The 12,415-nt window shown below is 37.6% G+C and overlaps 1 pseudogene; it reads right to left on the bottom strand.

The window, feature by feature from the left end:
* Nucleotides 1–3,824: 3,824 nt before the first annotated feature.
* LOC114035673 lies at nt 3,825–5,667 on the bottom strand (annotated as a pseudogene).
* Nucleotides 5,668–12,415: the final 6,748 nt, after the last annotated feature.

The following is a 12,415-nucleotide window of genomic DNA, read 5'->3' as shown; positions in this document are numbered from 1 at the left end:
ATGTGCAAATCATGATGTGATTTTAGTACTTTGTTTCCCATCAATTTTTAAATTAATTATCTGGAAGCAAGCAGCGGTTAATTTTGGCCATAGACTTTTTGATTAGAAGCTCTGACCCCTTTTGCCTTTTTGGCATCATCTATACAATACCAATGACGTGAAGGATGACCCTTGACACCTGATTCAACAAGAAGTAACTCCAGGACAGATCTTTCATATTCAGCAGTCCTTTTGTCACAACAGGACGGACACTTGGCCACTTCCCTCCCTTAAGAACAACCAGCTCAAGTCAATTAAGCCAACCAGGCTTGATTCTCCCTATGCTGCATTTCAGCTCCCAAACTTATTTCCAGCAAAAATGTTCATCCTCCCATTTGAGCCGATACTTCTGTTTTACAAACTTTACACTATAGCATCGTCCCATATGTTTGTGCTGCACACAAGGAGGTTTCTTTAGAAAGCGCTGATGCTAATTATAAATTTAATTTGCATTTTAATTAGAACCGTAGCAAATTAAAAGCGTGGCAGCTGGAGAATTTTGAACGCTTTGCAGAGATTTGGTGTCAGTATCTCCCTGCTTCTGACTTCACTGTCTTTTCATTTTTCTCCCTCACTATCTTTCATTCACACAAACATATTGGCATTTTTTTCCTCTCCTCATTTCTTTTTTTTTCCGTCTTTTTAAAAAATTCCTATGCCCCCCCCACCTCTAAGGATCAAGTTATAAATTATTTCTTTTTTGTACTGATAAACAGTATACTCTTGTCTTGTGCCAGTACTTGGTGTACCATGGTGATAGAGCAGCTTTTAACTGGGCTTTTGTGGGCCCCCTTAGTACTGTCCTACTTTCTTATTCATATCTGCCATTTATTTACAGGTAAGAATGTAATATGTTTTCCCTTTGAATAATTTAGAATATTGGACTCTTGGCCTTTATTTGCTCCAAACTTTAGCCGGGACAATTGCATCTTTAAAATACCTGAAAACTTTGTCCCAGGTCACTAGCACCTTAATAAAATATTCTGCATGCATTCTGCTTCTCTCTCTATTGCCTCAGAAATTGCAGTGTTCAGTGGTGTACCTTTGGGCAAAAGGCAAGAGCTGTCAGCCTGTGAGCCTGTGGGCGCCAACATATTCCAGTCACTGTTTTTCAGAGCTGTCTTTCACTTGTGATACGAGCATGTCTGTTTTTAGCACTCACGTGAGCACATTTAGTCACTTCTGTCGTTTTCCCTATGTTGTGTCTCCATGGTCATTTTCATTCCTTCTGTTCGCTTCCCCCACAGTGTCCTTGCTCAATAATTTTCATTAATTGATTGACAGCTCTGATAGACCCAACTAACCTCGATCTCACTCTCATGTCTGTTTTTAAATCAGCACTTGTATGTCCAATGACCTTGTCGCCTCATCAGCGATCAGAAAATGAGCATGCAGATATGGTGGCCGCTGATTAGTGGAATAAGGAAGAGATCTCATTTCTGGCTTAAATCCATAACAAGCAATGACAATGAAATTTGACCATTTTGCATTTTTCAAAGACTCTAAAAATAAAGAATATAAGCAAGAAATAGACTGCAAGGAAACTTCACTATCACTCAGTAGAATCAGTACAAAAGAAATATATTCTCCCAAAGCATATCATTCCAAAGAGGGTGGAAGATTTAAGGTGTAGTATATAGCCCACAACAGTACAGTATACCCAAGATCTTGTCAATTAAATGAATTGATGTTGAAGACTATAATTAGAGATTTTAAATGCATAATATAAGTTTAGAGGATATTTCATCTTAGAATTACATGAACTATGTATTTCTACAAAAATGATTTCTTCTTTCACTTTAAAAAATGTGTTATCTTTGTTATCTAATAAATGTTTTAGCTTTTAAATACATTATCATTCAAATGGTAAATTAATAAACCTTGCCCTCATGTTAGTACCTAATAAAATGCATTTCCTGATTCATTTATATCCTAACCAATTTTATTACTAAATAGAAGAAGAAGAAGAAGAAGAAGAAAGAAAAGGAAGAAAGAGGAGAAGGAAGAGGAGGAGAAGGAGAAAAAAAGAAATGAACTCTTTTAAGCTTATTTTTAAAAGATGTGTTTCAGTCTGTTTTGGATATTCTAGCTGCATTGGGGAGGAGTAGGGTTGAGTCTAGATTCATGATTTCACAAGTCAATTACATTCCTGGCGTAGAAACTCTCTCCATTGATTCAGATTATCAAACTCATCCAAAATATATCATTTCAGCAAGTTCCCTAGGACACTGAAAGAGATTAAATGATTTCTCTATGATCACACTTCCCCTGTATGACAAAGGCAAGATTGAACAGTATTCTTAGGATGTTAGTTTTAGAGACAAAAGGTTCCTTAACTGTCATCTTCCAACCAATTCATTTCATAAATAAGTGAAGCCCAGAGGAGTGTAGTAACTTGCCTATGGTCACAAAGTCTACTTACTAGCCAGTAAGGAGAAAAGGTGGAATTTCATCTGAACTCTTCTATCTCAAAACTGGGCGCACTTTCAACTACGTTGCTGACTCTAGCAAGCATTCTACATATGGCATCATACTTCTTTTTAACTATAGTTTAACTTAAGCAAACTTGTTTTATTCTGAGTGACATGGACTTATAAAACTATAATTTACTTATTGCAGGGGGTCTTATTTGTGTGTGTGTGTCATGGACTCCTTTGGTAGTCTGATAAATGTCTTCTCAGAATAATATCTGTTGCCTACATTCATCATTAAATGAAATGCTAAATTTCAAGTTGAGATTTTAAAAAATAAAGGTGCATTTTTTTCCTCTCACCCAATTTCACACAACCCCTGAAATCTTTGTTTACAGAATCAAACATAAGAATACTCACGGTTGTCTTGAGACTCAAGTGAGATAACGGATTTAAAGCACTTTGCAAACATTAAAGTATTATAGAAATGCCTATAATTATTATTATAATTATGTAGCTATTATTATTTAAATGTCTATGAAAGAAATATATTATTATATAATGTCTATTATTATTATTATTATTATTGCTATTACTTTACAATTGGTGACTGCTTCATTCCCTGAGTCTTCTACTGCAGACCTGCTGAGCTCAAGCAATGATTATAGAGTAATATAGGAGTGTGCTGCTAAATGTTTAACAACTTGGCTCTGCAGAAATTGTCAATTTAATATACATTATTAACACTTTCTTAAGTTTAGACAATCAACAAAACAATAAATCGGGCCCTGATTTGTATGTGTGTGCCAATTTGTATTTGTATGCCAATTTGTGAGGTATACTTACAACTAATTTTTTTATGTTTATAAACATTTGGAATTTTATTTTAAAACAACAACAACAACAACAACAACAACACAACCATTAACATTGTTACAGTTAATTCTCCTTCTGGATTTCCACATAACAATATTTGAGTATTCTCATAGCAATGGTTTCTCATCAGCTTAGTCTTTGTTAAACAACTATCTTAAAAGAAAGAAAAGAATCTCAGGACATTACCATTCAACTTGTTTTAATGTTTCTCCACAAATGATGAAAAATACTGAAGTACAGACAAAGAATAATCATATTGTTGTGGTCAACATTATAAATATGAAAATATAAGTTTAAAACATTTTCTGGTTTAAAAAATAGATCTGGGGGCAGCCAGGTGGCGCAGTGGATAGAGCACTGGCCCTGAAGTCAGGAGAACTTGAGTTCAAATCCAGCCTCAGACCAAATACTTGACACTTACTAGCTGTGTGACCCAGGGCAAGTCACTTAACCCCAATTGCCTAAAAAAAAAAAATAGATCTGGTACTAAATTCAAGTCTATGGGGATTCTGTATCTAGCAGGGCCTGTCTCCACTCCTGATGATGCTTGACTTTATCTATTTTTCTGTGTCCTCCATGCCCTTGTCATCTTTCTCCCATTTGCTCCATGAGAGGTCCAGCAGATCTGCCAGGTCCTCCTCTTCTTTTTCCACCAAAGCCTCCTTGATTCAGCCCTCTGCCTCCTTGAGCCACCTCTGTCTCTACTTCGGACTCCTCTGAGCCTACATCAGACCCACCATGGTCTATGAGGCCACCTCTCCCACCCCTCATGCCACTAGTGCCACCTCTGCCACAATCACCACCATGAGGTGGAAAGGGTGCTAGAAGAAATCCCTCAGGCTTAGGGGCCTTATACTGATTGCACTCTGATCTTCAGGCAAAATCCCAATTTCCAGAGCCTGGATTAGGACACTGCCAATTCCTTGCTCTGTGGTGGACATTTCCTCTTCCTGAGGGGTTTCCTCAGGATTCCCTTGGTTCTTTTGGTGGAGAACCTCCCGTCTCCTTCTCTGCACTCCATTCTACCCATGGGACCTCCTGGACCCCTTGGCCTTTCAGGATTTCCTTGGAGAACAGGAGGCATCCCTCTGCCTTCCCAGGGAGGCTTGCCACCTAACATGCTATTCATGGAGGTTTCTTCCAAGTAAAAGACACTTTGTGTTTGCTACCTTGGAAGTTTCTCCTATCAAACCATTCTACTGCAACCTTTGCAGTAGGTGTCCCATCATAGGATACTGTGGCATCTCCTTTTGGTTTTCCAGTTTCCTTGTCTAAGTAAGTGTTTATCATCAACTGTCCAGTTCTTTTGTTCATCTTGACAACCCTATACAGTTTGAAAAAGTCTGCCAGTTCATCAACCACTACATTTTCATTGAATCCCTGTACATAAAATATGCTGTTTTCTGAGTCTTCATCTAGATCTACAGGGGGGCCTAAGTCAAGGTCTGGCCCTACTTTCACAGGTCTACCAGGCTTAGTGAAGCCACCTCATTCTCCATCACCCATACCACCATGTCTTCTTCCTCCTTCTCCCCACACATCTCTACTCATACCTCCACAATCAAACCTCCCTCTTCCCCTGCCCTGGTTATCAGGGCCACTCATGCTCTGGTTTTCTCCAGGTCCAAAAAGGCTTTCAGAATCTTGCGCATATACACCCATGCTACTGAGATAGTCCTGCCAGAATGTACTTTGCTGCCAATAGCTAATGCTCTCTTGCCTACATTGACTTAGAACCTGTCTGCAGGATACAGTTATGGGGGGAGATAGTTAGTGGGGGACTGCTGCCCATAGCTGCCTTGTTGAACATAGTTACTCTGCTTGAAATTGGTATTCTGCTTGGAGTAACTGCCCTGATCATAGTCAACCAGGTAGAAAAATAGCTAGTTGGAGGATAAGATGGAGGCGTGGTATCATGGGTAACTGTAGCTTCCCTTTCTATGTCCTATGCTAGGTTGGCTGTGGCCTGCTGTAAAAGAGGCTGACTAGTCTCAGGAGACTTGATATTATCCTGGGTTCTTGTGGGCATAGTGGTTGCTAGATGCTGCCCATAGATTGGGTAAGCAGGCTGGTTGCTTTATGCAGATTATGCTGTGTATGATGCATGGGTGGTTGTAACTGCAGCAGTGGAGGTATCATAAGCCCCTGTAGCATGTCCTTAAACAGCCTGAGGTGCAGTTGGTATAGTATAACCTGTTGGAAGATACACATAAGAGGTTGCATATACAGTCTTCCCATATGTTGAACATGCCTGAGTCTATATATAGTTAACATCAGGAGGCTGCCCATAGGTTGCATAACTTTACTGCCCATATGCCTGGATGGTCTATGGATAGCCTTGAGTTGATCAGGCTGCATAAACACCCTAGCCCTGATGGGCTGCACTTGACTTAGGTACTATAGTACAAGGATGTCATTTTCTCTCCCTCTTCCTACAATTAAAACTTAACGACAGGGTCTCACAAGCAAGTTCAACTGGATCCAATATACCTCAAAGAACACATGATTTTGTGACACAAAACTTATATTTCCTCTATATATGAACTACTAACAAACTAATTTTCTATTTTATTGCCACAAAATTCTGAAGGAAAAAAAAAGAACAAAAGTCAATTTGGTTTGATTTAATGTAATTCCTGAAGAGGAAAGATTTGTATAAAAACACTCTCAGTTTGTGCTGGCAATGTTAAATAAAGGAGAGGCTCACTTGAGGAACTGTTGTGATGGGAAGGGGAAGGAAAAGAAGAGAAAGAATAAACATTTATATAGTACCTACTATATGCCAAGTCTTGTGCTAAGCACTTTACAAATATTTCATTGATCTTCATAATAACCATATAAGATACGTGCTATAATTATCCTCATTTTGCAGTTAAAAAAAAAACTGAGGTGGGGCACCTACGTGGCTCAGTGGATAGAGCACCGGCCCTGAACTCAGGAGGACCTGAGTTCAAATCTGGCCTCAGACACAAAACACTCACTAGCTGTGTGACCCTGGGCAAGTCACTTAACCCCATTGCCTCACACACACAAAAAAAAAAAAAACAAAGCCAAAAAACAAAAACAAAAACTGAGACAGACTGAAGTTAAGTGATTTGCTCAGGGTCACACAGCTAATAAGTAGTCTATGCCAAATTTGAACTCAAGTCTTCCTGACTCTAGGCTCAGTGCTTTATCCATTGTGTCACCTAGTTGCCTATAGTTTTATGAAGTCTCTCAGGAAAATTTTAAAATTCAAAGAGTGCTTACAATCTGTCGTAATTTCAAACATAAAATGGATCTCAAATTAAAGAAGAAAAGAAATGATTGACAGTTCCCACTGTAGAAACATTTTCTTTGTGCATAAGAACTATTACACCTGTTGGAAGTGGTTTGCAAATATCATTATTCTACTCTGCTAGAAACTGAGTTCATTTAAAAAATGTATTATATCTTTAACGCAAAGTTAAAAATACATATATATCTTCCATTTGTAATTCTCACTTATAATGAGAATTAAATATTAACCCCAGAACAGCATGGATATTTGATATGTAATACTATGTAAGACTGTCATTTTGGAAAAGTTAGCAAATATATTATCTTCAAAGTCTAATTGTTAAAAACTATGGCCAATGGTGTAAAACAAGTTATCTCTTACCCTATTTAAATCATAGCATTGCTAGCCACTGCGGAAATAGAGACATAGAGTGTGTATACCTGATTTAATCAGTAAAGAGAATTCCCATCATTGAAACTCCACAATAAGAAATCTCCAACTCCAATTTATTGTCTCAGAAAGTTCAGTTGCCTGGAGTACTTGGATGTTACATGACTTTCCCAGCTAGTACATATCAGTGACGAGACTTGAACAAACATCTTCCTCACGTCCAGACTCTCTGCTCTTATAAGCTAAAATAGTAAATAAAAGTTCTAATTTCCATAAGGTCATACAAGCCACTCTTTAAACAATCTAAGACAAAAACCCAGCATTTGGGGGTTAAACTATGTATGTAAATTATATGGATTTGTTTTTACAGGCTTTCACTGGAATGTTGAAATGGACAACATAACTTTCCAAATGTTAAATTTTTTTCTTGCTGTTTTGGAAGGGTTTAGTTTTTCTTCAAGTAAGATTTTTTTTTTCTTTTTGAGCTGTACAAAACACTTTCATTAACCCAGGAATGGATTATTTGGAGTGCTAATTAATTGATTCTTCAAAATGCCAATTGACACACTCCCAGGGAAAACCTGATCTAAGCAACTATGTTAATCAAGCTATTGTACGTATGGTTCTGTCTGAATATCAGACCATCTGAAATGAGGAGAACTTTGCCATTATGAGCCTGGACCTCTCATGGGCAGCTAATTAATATGAGCAGAATATGACAGTTGTACTTGTACGTTCACTGTACTGCCTGACAATAACTCTATAAAATTACATTTCAGCTAAAGAATGGAAACAGTGTTAAATACCATTATTTGCCTTCCTTTGATGTCTGAGAGTCATTATGAAAGCAATTACAGCAGTTTCTCTGTCTGTATGTCTACGGGGTATTTATCTGTATCTGTCTGAGTCCTTTGCCAGGTGGAGAATATATGGCATATTAAAGACAAGGGAATTCAGCCTCAATTATCAGGATATGAACAGAGGAAGAAACAAAATCAGAGTTCTGCATATGATCCTGCTAGAAAACAGTAATTTATTATTAAAGCCAGGCAATCTGGGAAAAAACTTGTAGACTCTTTTTATTTATTTAAATTAAAAAATATTCTCCAAGTTCACAGGGCTCGTGATTCTAGGGTGAGATTAATTAAAATCAATGGGGAAATGGGAAAACATAGAAATAAAAGGAAAACAACTCAGAGCAGTAAAAGGGAAAAAAATACTTTGCTTCTTAATATGTTTATTCTCCCCTTCAATCCAGGGTTTACTAGCCAGCTCATAGAGCCCATTTTTTTTTTTCGAGTAAGTTAACAATGGCATGCCTCACACTTGGCATGTAACATCCAGAAAAATGTTCTAACTGTTCTAACTCACTTCCTGGACTTATTCTCCTGGTAATGGATTAGGGCACAGGTCACACGCTTAGATATTTATCTGTTGAAATTCATTGCTGAAAGTTAGATTCCTTTTTAATTTCAAAGGAGACTCCTAATAAATAATCCAGATCAATTCAGTTCAATTCAATTCAGTTCAACAAATATTATTTGAGCATTTTCTATTAAGGTATTGAACTGGGGTGTTCCGAGGAGAGGGGTTACCAAGACTTAGAGCAAGAATGAGCATAGCTTGCCGGAGTGAAGGGAGGGAAGGAGGTGTGTGTGGGGAATTAGAACAAAGGAGGTTTCACATTTATAATGTATCATGTTCAAACTTTTTAAACTATGCATATATTTTATATACACATAATCACCAATTTTTCCTAGTTGTGATCAGTGGCTGAACTTTGCAGCTCTCCTTGTTGAAAAGGAGTAGATGGTGAGACATCAGACTGTCAGGAGAGTCAGAAGCTTGGACCCAATTCCAAGAGCTTTGAGCTAGGCCTGCAGCACAGGGATGTCCACAGCTGATCTTGAACTCAGCCTTAGCCCAGGCCAACAGCTCAGAGCCTAGAACACAAACTCAGTGTATATTGTCTAGAGCAGATTTTTGATTCAGTTTCTCACCTAGGAAAGCAGATTCAGAGTAGCCTTCTAGAGGATACTGAATCACACAATCAAAACTCAGACCTCCCAGTTAGGCCATCTAAACTGTCTTACCCAGAGCAGATCACTAGAAAATTACTAAATTAAAAAAAAAAAAAACTCCACAGTTCTTTCTTTGGATGTGGATAGCATTTTCCAACATGAGGCCTTTGGAGATTTTTTTAGATCCCTGTATTGCTGAGAAGGGTTAAGCCTATCAATACTAGTTATCTCACAACGTGGCTATTAATGTGTACAATGTTCTCCTGGTTCTGCTCATTTCATTCAGCATCAGACCATACAAATCTTTCCAGGTTTTTCTGAAGTCAGCCTGTTCATCATTTCTTATAGCACAATAGTATTCCATTACATTCACATACCACAACTTGTTCAGTCATTCCCCAATTGATGGGCATTCTCTCAATTTCCAATTCTTTGCCATTACAAATAGAGCTGCTAAAAATATTTTTGTACACATAGTTCCTTTTTTCCCATTCGTATGATCTCTCTGGGATATAGCCCTAAAAGTGCTATTGCTGGGTCAAAGGGTATGCACATTTTTATAGCCCTTTGGGCATAGTTCCAAACTGCTCTCCAAAATGGTTGGATCATTTCGCAACTCCACCAACAATGCATCCAATTTTCCCACATCTTCTCCAACATTTATCATTTTCTTGTTTTGTCATGTTGGCCAATCTGATAGATAGGGGTGATGTGGTACCTCAGAGTTGTTTTTATTTGCATTTCTCTAATCAATAGTGATTTAGAGCATTTTTTCATATGACTATAGATGACTTTAATTTCTTCATCTGAGTACTGTCTGTTCGTATCCTTTGACCATTTATCAATTGGGGAATGACTTGTATTCTTATAGATTTGACTTATTTCTCTCTATATTTTAGAAATGAGACTGAAAGATTGGTTCTAAAAATTCTTTCCCAATTCTCTACCTTCTTCCTAATCTTGGTTGCGTTGGCTTTGTTTGTGCAAAAACTTTTCAATTTAATGTAATCAAAATTATCCATTTTGCTTTTTGTAAAGTTCTCTATCTCCTATTTGGTCATGAATTCTTCTGTTCTCCATAAATATGATATTCCTTGCTCTCCCAGTTTGCTTACAGTTTCAGCCTTTATATCTAAATCATGAGCCCATTTTGACTTTATTTTGATATATGGTATGAGATTTTGATGTATGCCTAGTTTCTGCCATACCCCTTTTCCAGTTTTCCCAGAAGTTTTTGTCAAAGAGTGAGTTCTTATTCCAGAAGCTGGGGTCTTTGGGTTTATCAAATAATAGATTACTATAGTCATTGACTACTGTGTCTTGTATTTTTAAAAAGTTAAAATACATTATGAGGCCAGTGATGCTCAAGACGGAAACTCAAAACAGAACTCCAACATACCTATAAGAAAAGTCTCCCTGCCAAAAAATAAAAAAACAGGGTATCTCATGTAGAAAACAATTGATCTAGAAAATAGATCAAGCAGAAATTGTTTAATAATCATTGTACTACTTGGAAGATATAGCTTTTTATAGCTAGTATTTATTTTTTTATTTTGGGGAAGCATTTGGGATTAAGTGACTTGCCCAGAGTCACACAGCTAATAAGTGTCTGAGGTTAGGTTTGAATTCAGGTCCTCTAGACTACAGGGTTGGTGCTCTATCCACTGAAACACCTTGCTGCCCCTTAAAAGCTGTAACTTACAAAAAGTCCAGATATATTATTTCAAGAAATCATAAAAGGAAACTGCCCAGATCTCTTAGAACAAGTGGACAAAATTAAAGTAAAAAAGAATCCACTGGTCATCTCCTAAAACAATGCTTAAAATGAAATCTCCTAAGAATATCATAGACAAAGTCCAGGACTTCTAGATAAAAGAAAAATACTGCAAGCATCCAGGAAGAAAGTATGTATGTGCTGAGGAGATATGGTCAAGGTTACACAAGATTTAGTAGATACTACCATAAAGAGGAAAAGAGCATGGAATATGATATTCCAAAAGGCAAAAGATATTGGTTTACAACCAAGAATAATTTTCTCATAAAAATGATTAAAATTCTATAAGGATTTTGCAGAATAGACCTTTAATGAAAAGGTGATTCTCAAGATCCCTGATGGAAAGACTAGAGTTGAGTAGAAATTTTGAAACGTAAATTTGAGCGTAAAGAGAAACACAAAAAACTGAATGCAACCAAATCATAAGAAAACTTACTTATAAATTTAATAAAGATGAAATATTTGCATTCTAATGGGGTGGGGGGCAGGATGATGCAAACAGTCCTCAAGTATTATGATATGAGCAGAGGTCATAGGGAAGTTAAAAATGGAGGGGTGTTTGAGAGTCAAGATGGTGGAGTAGAAAGAAACAATGCAACTGAGTTCCCATTCACAGCTCCTCCTAACAGATCCATAAAATACACCGGATTTAATTCTGATGTAGAATTCAAGAAAAAAGCCACAATATGCCTTTTGAACAGCTTCATTTGGCATAGGCCAGGTCAGCATAGGTTGACAGAGATCTTCAAACACTAGGGACAGGATCAGGGCAGGGATACATAGCAGGAGAAACATTCTAGTGCTCAGGGAGAAGCTGCCCATTAACACAAAAGGAGTTGGGCTACTCCCAGACCCATACCAGGACACTGCAATGGGGACACATGCCAAATGGCAATTTTGTTGCCCACTACCCACTCCTGGATTGCAGATCCAGGACAAAGTGAAAAGGAGACCTATACAGTGGCCTTGATTTTTTTTTTCCAGGAAAGGAGGCCCTGAATAATTACCAAGCTCAAGGCAATGTCTCAATTCCAACATCTAGCCCAGCCTGTAGAGGACAACCAAAGCCACTTTGAGCCAATAGAGCTTTTCAGTTGGCTTATAGGTACAGACTAGCAGAACTCAGTGCTTTAACAAACACAGACCCAAACCCAGGCCAGGAACTTGCAGAGCTCACACCAGAGGGACGGCAATTAGACTGCCCTGGATCAGATCCCTTTGGGAATACATAAGGTTTACAAATTCCAAGCATGTCTCTGAGATCCTGGAAAGTGACTTTTTCTATGTTTTATCTTAAAATGAGAAAGGAAAAGGAGACTTAAAAACGAAACATAGAAAAGGGTAAGAATGGGGGGCAACTCATATCATGGAATCTCAGGGTATAAATGAAAGTTTATAAAATGGTAAAATATGGAAGGGTGAGTGGGCACCTTTGAACTTCACTTTGAATTGATGTAGAGTGAAGTGAGCAGAACCAGAAGAACGTGTACACTATAACAACATTATAAAAACAGACAATTTTGAGTGACTTAAGAACTCTGATTGATGCAATGAAAAATCATTATTTTTAGAAGACCAGTGATTTATAATGTTACCCATCTCATAACAGAGAAATAATGAACTAGATAATCCAAGTGAGATAGTC

This window comes from Vombatus ursinus, unplaced genomic scaffold, assembly GCF_900497805.2.
Source record: "Vombatus ursinus unplaced genomic scaffold, bare-nosed wombat genome assembly UNPS02009205.1, whole genome shotgun sequence".
Classification (NCBI taxonomy): domain Eukaryota; kingdom Metazoa; phylum Chordata; class Mammalia; order Diprotodontia; family Vombatidae; genus Vombatus; species Vombatus ursinus.
The sequence above is the reverse complement of the archived record's forward strand: the minus strand, read 5'-3'. Positions and strand labels throughout refer to the sequence as shown.